Below are 9,771 nucleotides of genomic sequence, written 5' to 3'. Positions count from 1 at the left end.
CAGGTTTTCAGAGTCAGTTCATTGCACCGAAGGAGATTGTCCATCTTTCACAGAGCAGCTGTGGGATTCAAACCATAAGCCTTTGGATTGGCGCACAACTCCTTCTCACTAGGTCACAAGAGCTCCCTCTGGTGGGGAAGTAGTCTAAAGTTTCATCTTTTGAAGTTCAGTTTGGCTTTAAAAAATTACCTTAAAAAACCCCACAAAACCACTTGGTAACAAATGTATTAAAAGTAATTTTGAAGAAGTGGCAGGACTCTCTTTCTTTCTTTTCTCATAATTTTTCTATGTCTTAAGAATGATTACTTCCCCCCCCCCCAATTTGAAAGCAGTCACTGTTTTATTAACGGACCAGATTACAAAAAAGACTCAGTTGATATCTTAGTTCATTCTTCTGATAAGTCTGTTGATCTGGTCTTCCCGGTTGCCAGCATCTCCACCTTCTACAAAATGAGTGGTGTTTTTCTTCTTTCCACCTCGTGGAGAAGATAATTTGAATGGCCACAAGAAGTTGTTTGCTTCTTTGAAGCGTTTGCCAACAGTATAGATCTCATGAATCAGATCCTCCATGCAGATGATACCATATTTACCAAGAGATCATGCAATCAAAGTGTTGTTGTCTGTCAGAGCAATTCGCTTCTTATCAATTTTTCCATAACCACGCCTATAGATCAGTTCATTGACAGACTTCAGGTTTGGATACCCCCATGCAACATAAGGTTCCGCAATCCTCAACGTGTTAATTGAAGATTTGTTGAGTTTAACAAAGGTGCCATTGAAGATCTGGCGAAGGCGAAGGAGCTGTAATAACTCCTTAGGAACCTTTGGGCTCACACCGTTGATACCTCTGATCCTGATGACAAATGCCAACTTGGGTTCTGTGGGTACATAGAAGTTGCCAGCTTTCCTTGCCATCTGAGCCATCCAAATCTCAGTTCTGTACATCTGTATTCTTTATGATAGTGCTTAGCTTTTCCATAGATAAGCTTCCTTCTTGCCTTTTGAAGCATTTTTTTTTTTTTGGCAAACTTCTTTCTAAGACACTTGACCCTTAATTCTGGGAAATTCCTTCACTTTTTCTTAAGGGTTTCTGGCAGGAAACTTCTGGTAGGAACCTTCTTTTTCTTCTCCACGGCAGCCTCCATGGTTCCAGGTGGAAAATAAAAAAGCAAGAATGATGACTTTTGATTCCATTCAAAATAGGTTCTTTTATTTTCCAAAAAATATTGACTTTTTTTTTCCGTACATCCAGGAAAGTCTACTTTTTCAAGTATGTCCAGGAAAAAAATGAAAGCCCTCTCTGTTCCAGCGCCCCTTCCTTACTGGTGACCCGTGGAAGTCATGAGTTTCTGTCTGTCCTTCAGACTTTTCCGTGGGCCTGTCCTAGCTCTAACTATGAGGTTTTGTTTAATGGAATGTAACTTGTATATTATTTTGCAACTGAATTGTTCTCTCCTTACTAATGCATCATGGGCATTTTCCCATCTTAGTAACTATCGATTCTCCTCATTCTCTCTGACAGCTACACCTCACTGCATATAGGAATGATTTGATTTTATTTGACTAATGATGGACATGGTTCCTGGCTTCCCTCTTACAGATTTTGCTGCAATGAATGTGAATAGTTTAGGGCATTTAGGCTAGTATTTTGAAAATTCCCCATCCACATTTTTTTAATTGAATTGATGATGAAAAATGCCTTGGAATGAGATAAAGGTGGAGGTTCTACAACATTGTGAATATGTTGAATGTGACTAAATGTTTATTTTACGTTATGTGCTTTTTTACCTTAACTGATGGTTTTCTTTTAAAATTAAGGAAAAATTCACATAACACATGATTCACTACTTACAGTGTACAAGTCAATTGCATTGCATGCACTTACAATGTTATATAACCACCATCTTTATCTACTTTGAAAACTTTTTCTTCACCCCACTAAAAAGCCTTCTCAATGGTACATAACAGCACAAACTCATCTCCCCTTACCCCCACCCTCTGGTAACCACCCAGGTCTAGATTTAGCTTCTCTGGACATTTCATATAAATGGAACCTAACCAGATGGGACCTCTTGTGCTTGGTTTCTTTTATCAGCACAGTGTTTTCAAGGTTCATCCATGTTGTCGTGTGAACTGGGACTCTGTTGCTTTTTTGCTGACTAGTATTCCATTGTCCATGAAGTCACCATTTTCTTACCCGCATCTGTGTTCGGACTAAAGTCCCTTCTCACAGCGTGCTGTCCTGATGAACAGCAGGCTGCTCCGGCAGGTCTCAGAGGCCCTCGCCGCTGGCCCTGGGCCCTGGCTATGTGATCTGGAAGCGGCCCAGGACATGTCACCATGTAGAAGACGTCTCGTCAGTTGTCAGTCTCATTTTTCATTCTCTTTTTAATCAAGGATAGGATAAAAAAGGCATCAGCCCTCAAGTGCCCCATGATATGGAATTTTTCAAATTGGAGAAAGTGTTAGGAAAGTAGCTGGTTTGGCCAGTTTTTTATTATGTCTGCTAAAGAAAGCATCCGCTCATGGTACAGAGGATTTGTGCTGCTCCTAAGACCTGACCCATGGGGGTTAGGAAAATGGCAACAATAATAACGCCTTTGTCTATGTTGGCTTGGGGCGGAGGTGACTTCCTGTAATATAGCAAAACGTACTTACCAAGGGTCAATATTTCTCCCAAATATTTCAGACTGAAACTCATTACAGTATCCACCTCTCCTTATTACTTTCCTTCCTTAAATATCTGTTTAAAGTGCCTACTATGTGTCATGCAGGATCTGTGGTGGTGTAGTCTGTAGGGATTTGCACCGTTAATCCCCAAACCACGCCCCTCTGGAAGCCACCAGCACCTCTGTGGGAGAAAGATGGGCAATCTCCTCCTAAAACCCACTGGAGAGCCAGCTATGCATCAGTTCTGATTCAATGGCACTGAGTGAGGTCCATTCACTGAGGGTCCCAAGAAGGTAAGAAATGTCCCCTGTCCTGGTGAGTTCCTGGGCACATGAAGTTCCATGCCACTGTCATAAGCAAAATGGAATCAGCTGCTGTTAAGTTGTTTTTGTTCATGGTGAACCCATTATGTCAGAGGACAGCTGTGCTCCATGGAGTTTTCAATGGTATGACCTGTTGGAAACAGATCACCAGGTTTTCTCTGGAGGCCTTTCTGTGTGAACAGAAACCACCATCTTTCTCTTTAGCAGCCAGTTAACCATGAGGGACTCCAAGCAGTACAAGAGAGCACAAGAACACACCATCCACGCGGGTGCAAATGGAAGCATCCCCTGGAGGTCTAGATGCACCTCTTTCCCTTCCACATCTGGACGCCCATTTGGCTGCCATCACGTGGATCAAATGTGCAGAAGGGTAATGGGGCTGCTTCCTGTTCTGAGTCTTTGCCACCTTCAGTCAACTTTCCCAGCTGCTATCCCAAAGGTTAAAGCTTTGAGTTCGCCCAGAGGTACCTTGAAAGAAAGGCCTGGCGATCTCCTCCCCAAAAGCAGCCACTGAAATCCTACGGAGCACATGGGGCCACTAGAAGTCAGAGATGACTCCATAGCAGCTGGTTTTGCTCTTCACGCTGGTAACAGCTGGCAGGTTTCCAAGCACAGATCTGTTTGCTGTGAATGGTCTTGGTTGTGAAGGTGGCACCAGAGTCAGGGCCCTATGGGCTGGTGGCAGGCACTTCAACAGCTCCTGGGAAGGGTCTTCTTGAAGGCTGATTTGTATTTCCCTGTAAATAATCTTCACTTCCCATGAGAACGACACTAAGATAGCTCTTTGAGCTCTCAAGGCAGTACAGACCTGAATTCAAATCCTGTTCCGCTCACTAGCTGTGCGAGCTCAGGAAAGCGTCTTACTTTCTCACCCACCTATGAGGATAATGCTGTCTCTCAGAGAACAGCGGGAGCCCTAGTGGGACTGTGCATAACAAACTGGGCCGCTAGCAGAAGGTTGGCAGTTCTAACCTGCCAGCTTCCATCTTCTCTTGTAAAGATGGACAACCTCTGAGGTTTCCCATCAATTGGATGGGTATCAATTCACCTGCAGTAGGTTTGGGTTTTAGAGAGTGTTTCAGAAAATTCAAACAGACAATATGTGTCAGCAAATGACATACAGCAGAGACTCAAGAAATATCAGTTAGGCCTTCTCCTGAAAGTCTCTCTCTGGCTGGCACAGCTTGTGTTCAGCTGCTAATTTAGTGGAAACCCAGCCAGTGGCACCCAGAGGAAGGCCTGGCGATCTGCTTCCACAAACATCATTGCCGAGAATACTCTACGAAGTCGTGCTGCTCCGGAACACGTGGGTCACCATGCGTTGGAATCAACTTGAAGGCAAGGGCTGTGTTGTTGTTGGAACCAGGGGAGGGCCTGCTCCTCTAAGTCCCGCTCCACCTAGGACCACGGACCAATCAAGGCAATTAGCCAGGAAAGGGCTGGCAGGTGTTCCTTTCCTAGTTGGCAGAAATCTTGGTGTCTTTCATGTTTAGGAATAGTATTCCATGTTCCTAAAACTCCCCTCTTTCTCTGTCTTCAGTTTTAGTAGATGATAGGTGGGGTTGGTGTTAACTTCCACCCAGCAGGGCCCAGAGCCCATGACAACATCAGGCCCAGCTGAACTAAACATCAAATGGTCCTGTTGCAGGTCAGGGCTCCTCACTCTGGGTAAAGCCCCTCTAAGTGCCAGCCCATCTCACTCGCTCAGGCCGTTTGGGCCCGGGAGCTTTGGAGCACCCTCCACATCTGCCTCCCACAAAGGCCGCAGACCCAGCTCTGCTCTTCTGACAAATTGAGCCTGGAGCCGTTAAGATCTCTTCTGTTAGAACTTTCTAACAGTGTCATAAATCTTTTATTAACATTTGGTATTGTACTAATTAAAACTGTTCTCTGTATGTATTATTAATTTCTCTAGCACTTCTTGCTGGGGTGACGTTTTTAGCCAGCTAAGCAGAATGTAGCACAGTAAATAAGAAGAAACTCATTTCCAGACAATTAGCCTTGCAGAAAAATAAGTTGGTTAATGGAAGGCATGATGATTACAAATTTTACCTAAATAAACAGGGTATCTTAATGGTAACTCTTCAAGCTAAGTAAACAGATTGGGGTGGTAATGTCCTAAGCAATACTTAAATGTAACTGTTTAATAAATTGGTAAATTACTCATTTCATCTTAGAACAAAATGGTAATACTGTAGTAATAACCTAGTATATATTCCATAAATATGAAGCATTATCACTTTAGCTCTGTAGAAATCACCACAGTGATATGTCAGCATTGATCTAAAGCTGCAGCATTTTATCTCAAGTTTATTACCCATTTTTGAGAATCGCTGAGATTTTCAGAGCATAATGGCAATAAAAGAAGAATTTAAAAAGCGCTTTAATGTGCATAAGTTAATCAGAGGTATCCTCGGGGGGAAAAGGAAATTTGGTAAAACATGAATTATAAGCATCATTTAAACTTACTTTGGACACTAGAGATAATAAATGGCACCATAATTTAGAAATAGCTTTTAACATCAATGACGGTAAGTACCACTTTACTGTTCATAAGAATTGCAGAGCAATGGTGCTGAGGCCAATTTTATTAGCCATTTTTTTCTTTATAAAAGCAATCCAACCCTTTCCACAACTGAGGAGACAGGAACAAGAGTTACGTGCTAATATGCAAAATGCATTTAAGTTTTTTGAAATAGAGAATAATAAATTGTGCCAGAAGATAGAGTCTGGAGACAAATGAATGATCATTTAAAAAGAATAAGGCACTCTCGGAGTTTACATATTTGGGGAAACTTGATAAAAAAAAACCCAGCAAATTGTTCATACATTTTCCCATTTGCCAGAGCATGCGTGCGGGCTTTCTGTCGGGAGATGAGGCCATAAATTTTTGTGACGGGGAGATGCCGCAACAGGAATATATTTTTGGAAATCCTCACCACTGACAAATAGCTTTTAAACTATATAAAGTGCAGGCTCAACCTTCCCTTCAGGGTACCTTGGTGACCTTCCCGCCCTAAAAGCCTGGGCCCCTGACCTCTGCTTACTAAACCCAGCCAGGTGGTGTGGGCTGCGAGTGGTGGACCAGCAGCTCTGCTGTGGGTCTGACAGATGCCCAGGCTCAGGGAACCACCCACTAAGGCTCAGCGTCCTTAGCTAAGCATCATGGGTACAAGCTTGGCAAAACTTGGCTTGTGTGGAAGAAACATGACCAGATGTCAGTCCAGACCCTGCCCTGCAGAGTTTAGAAGCTCAAGGTTCAAGTCTTTGCTTTTCACCCTGCACTTTGAAGTTGATGACAAGTAAAAGAGTCTACCTTACTTGACTCTTGGATTCCGTTCTTCTCCTTTTCCTTGTTTTAAAATAAGTGAAGCAGTCTTCAGGTGAAGCCTCTTGGCCATCTCCTGGCAAGCAGGGAGCAGGCCTCCTGATGGCCTCACCTCAGCCCTGACTTCTCTTTCACATTCTTCTTGCTGCTTGTCATTGTCTGGACACTAAATAAATATCAGTGGCAGTGCCTTCCTCAGAGACAGCCCAGACACTCAGGATTGCCTTGCCCACACTCCCCTGCAAGAAAAGCTTCATTTTGTGAGTACTGCCAAACACCCCCTACGTCTGGCATACATCCTACTCTGGTTGAAGACTTCAAAACCAACTCTCAGAGCAGGTAAGAGCAAACTGGGTGAGTAGATTGGGTAGTAGTTTTCTTAACTGTTAAAACAAATCTCAAAACCCTCCTATAAGATTATTGAGAAAATATAGACGATGGCCCTAGGACAGTTCTCACCACATCATGTTCACTCAGCACACCTTAAGAGTCTCCCCTCTCTGAAGTTGGAAATCTTGGTCTCCAGTCTCTGTGTGGTGTTCCCAGTCATTCTGCAAGCTTCAGATTTCACACCCGCAAAACGAGATCAGATCTGGAGTTCCAATATCTTGTTTTAAGGTTTAAATTTGTGCCAAATGCTTAATGCAAATGCTGGTCTCCACTAGGTACTCTATAAATGTTCCTTACTATTGTTATTTCATAAACATGAGTTGACCACCTGTGGTGTGCCAAAAGGCAGCCAGCAATTCCAACTAAATTGTCTGAGAAGACAGCAAAGCCTTGGGTCACCAAAGCAATAATCTGGATTTTTAGCAATCAACCAACAACTGTTCTCTCTCTCTGTGGAGGAGTCATTGCTTAGATGGTGGTGCATTTGGGTTCTGAATTCTGACACAACAGGTTCAAATTCCAACTCCATAGCTTACTTCATGTCTAAATGTGAGTAATTCACTCATTTTCTCTGGATTTACCTTCTTCTCCTACAGAGATAACAAGAACAGTACCCATCTTGTCAAAATGTAAAATACTTATAAGGCGTCTGGTACATAAGAACCTCCTACCACTGGCTATCCTCAAACCTCATTGCTGTCCAGTCAGAATCAACTCATAGCTGATGCTCCAGTGGTTTTTTGGGGGCCTGTAAACTACAGGAGAAAAGGTTGCCCGTCTTTATCCCATCCAATTGCCAGTGGTTTAGAGCCTCCCTGGCTTCAGGTTAATAGCTCCTCTCTTAGGGACTAGTCCAGCCCCAGTACGTGTAACCCAGCCTGGGTGGTGCAGCAGGCTCTGGTGATGACACTCTGTCCCTACAGAGAGCTGACAGATGAAAGTGCTGAGGTTCAGAGACAAGAAGCAACTTGTTTGAGACTATACACAGCTACTGAGGAGTAAAGCTGGGATTTGAGTCAGGTCTGCTAAGAACCATATGTCTTGTGGGCACAAGAGGCAATTTATGTAAAAGCCACTGTCCTGGGTGGAACAAATGGCTTGTGCTTGACTCTTAGCCTACAGGGTGGAGGCTGGAGACCACCCTGGGGCACTGTGAAAGAAAGACCTGGCAATTTGCTTCCACAAGTTTCTAGTCCAGGAGCCCCTGTGAGGAAGCCTTGTACTCTAATGTATGTGGTCACCAGGAGTTGGAATCAACTTCAGACAGTGGGCTTCATTTTTGTCCTGCCCTCGAACGAGAAGTCCTCAGATTTCAGGCACAGCCATGAACCACACCGTGGTCCATCACCGCCTATACAGATGGTCTGAAGGCCTAGCTGGGCTGAGGGTGTGGAAGAAACCCTCTGGATCCCTTAGACAATGCACCAGCACTTCCGCCCACCTTCAGGAGGCTGGAGAAAGAAATGACTGAGATGGTAATGACAACAGCAGCGGCATTAAGGGCTAAAACAAAGCCCAGGACTCTGGTTTATGCCTAGTGTTATTTGTGAATGATAATATTCAAACCGATCCGAATTCCTTCAGGCAGGCAGTGACAATTGTCTTTAATAACAAGGAGGTTTGAGGGGCCTCAGTGGATACCAGTGGCCAGAGTGGGGAGTGGCTGGGCTTCAGTCCATCTGTTTCTTTGCCCAACACTTTCTAACCAATGGCCAGCGGTGCTGGAGATACTGTGAACAGCTGCCCGAAGCCTCAGTTTCTGCACCTGTAAAATGGGAATTGCCGTTCTACCTATCCCTTCAGTGAGATGTGAGGATTACACGAAATGGTACTGACGACCTCAGCAGATGATAGCTACCTGGGTGTCCAGGGTGGGGGCTCTAGACCCAAGTGGTAGCAGCTCTGGCAGGATTCTGGGTGCGGCGCTCTGCCCTGCCTGAGGCCTCCAACAGCTCCCTCCAACCACGGGCCCCTCCAACCAAAAGAGTTGAAACTCTAGGCTCCTTAGTAAAGTGACACCGGGCGCAGGGCCCTCTCTCTGCTCTCCCCACACCCTCCTTTTCAGTTTCTTTCCTTCCTACAACAAGGGCCCCAGCTGTGCCCGCCCCAGAGTAGATGCAAATATGTGACTACTTAGCATAGCGCGGATTCACTGCAGCCCCGCTCCCTCGGCGCCACCCTCCCCAGCCCCAGGGTCTCCGAGGTCCTAGTCCACCCGCACTGCGAGGCTACACTTGACAAGAAAGGAGGACCAGGCGTTTTCCTAGAGTGCTCAGTCCGAGTTTAGGCTGGCTAGAGGGAGGACTCGATTGGTCCTGGATGGGGACGAAGCGGGCAAAGGATGAGCCTCGGTCCCCGACCAGGCCTTGGAGCGCTTCCGCGCGCTGAGGAGAAATCCATTGATCGCGTTGGAGAGCAGTCTGTGCATTCCAGGTTGCGGGCCAGCGCGTGAGCCGCGCGAGGTCCAGAGGCTTTTAAAGCCAATCTAAAACTCTATTTCCACTTGGGGCTCTGGCTTCTTTAAAATCCAAGAGAGTCTGGGTCAGCAGAAATCTCACTAATGACCCCGCAGCCGTGGAGCTTTTCCAAGCGGCGCTGTGTGGTCAGATGGGGACGCGGCCTGACTCCGCGGCCTTGCGGAGGCGGACCTGGGCGGCAGTCCTGCGTTAAGACTCCGGGTGAACCCGGGCAGCTCACCTGCACTCTTGGAGCCCCCCACGTTCCCTATTTGTAGAATTGGTAGTTTAGGACTGTTCTGGGGCTTCAGTGTGACGGCAGAAAAGTGTAGAAACCTCAAATAAGGTTCTCCGCCACCCCAGTCTACCTCTTCTTAATTTAAGGCGTGCCAAAGGAGACTATTAATTAACTAATTAATTGGCAACCGATCTAATACTTTTTTAAACGTATAAAACAACAAAACTTCTTTATCATTTCAGGGGCAGATAAGCCTCGACCTCAGAGTCGCACCAGGAGACAGAACAGCCCAGGTCTGACCAGATCGAACCAGGGCCAGTTGCTGGTTCCTCAGAGTCGCCACCATCAGAATCGCTAGCGGGCAAC

The 9,771-nt window shown here is 45.5% G+C and overlaps 1 pseudogene; it reads right to left on the bottom strand.

Annotated features, from left to right (window-relative positions):
- Positions 1–381: 381 nt before the first annotated feature.
- On the bottom strand, positions 382–1,145 carry LOC102864675 (annotated as a pseudogene).
- Between the last annotated feature and the right edge of the window lie 8,626 nt (positions 1,146–9,771).

The sequence above is a fragment of the Elephantulus edwardii genome, unplaced genomic scaffold (genome assembly GCF_000299155.1).
Source record: "Elephantulus edwardii isolate Elephantulus edwardi_28Jun2011 unplaced genomic scaffold, EleEdw1.0 scaffold00033, whole genome shotgun sequence".
Classification (NCBI taxonomy): Eukaryota; Metazoa; Chordata; class Mammalia; order Macroscelidea; family Macroscelididae; genus Elephantulus; species Elephantulus edwardii.
This window is presented reverse-complemented; position numbering and strand designations above follow the sequence as displayed.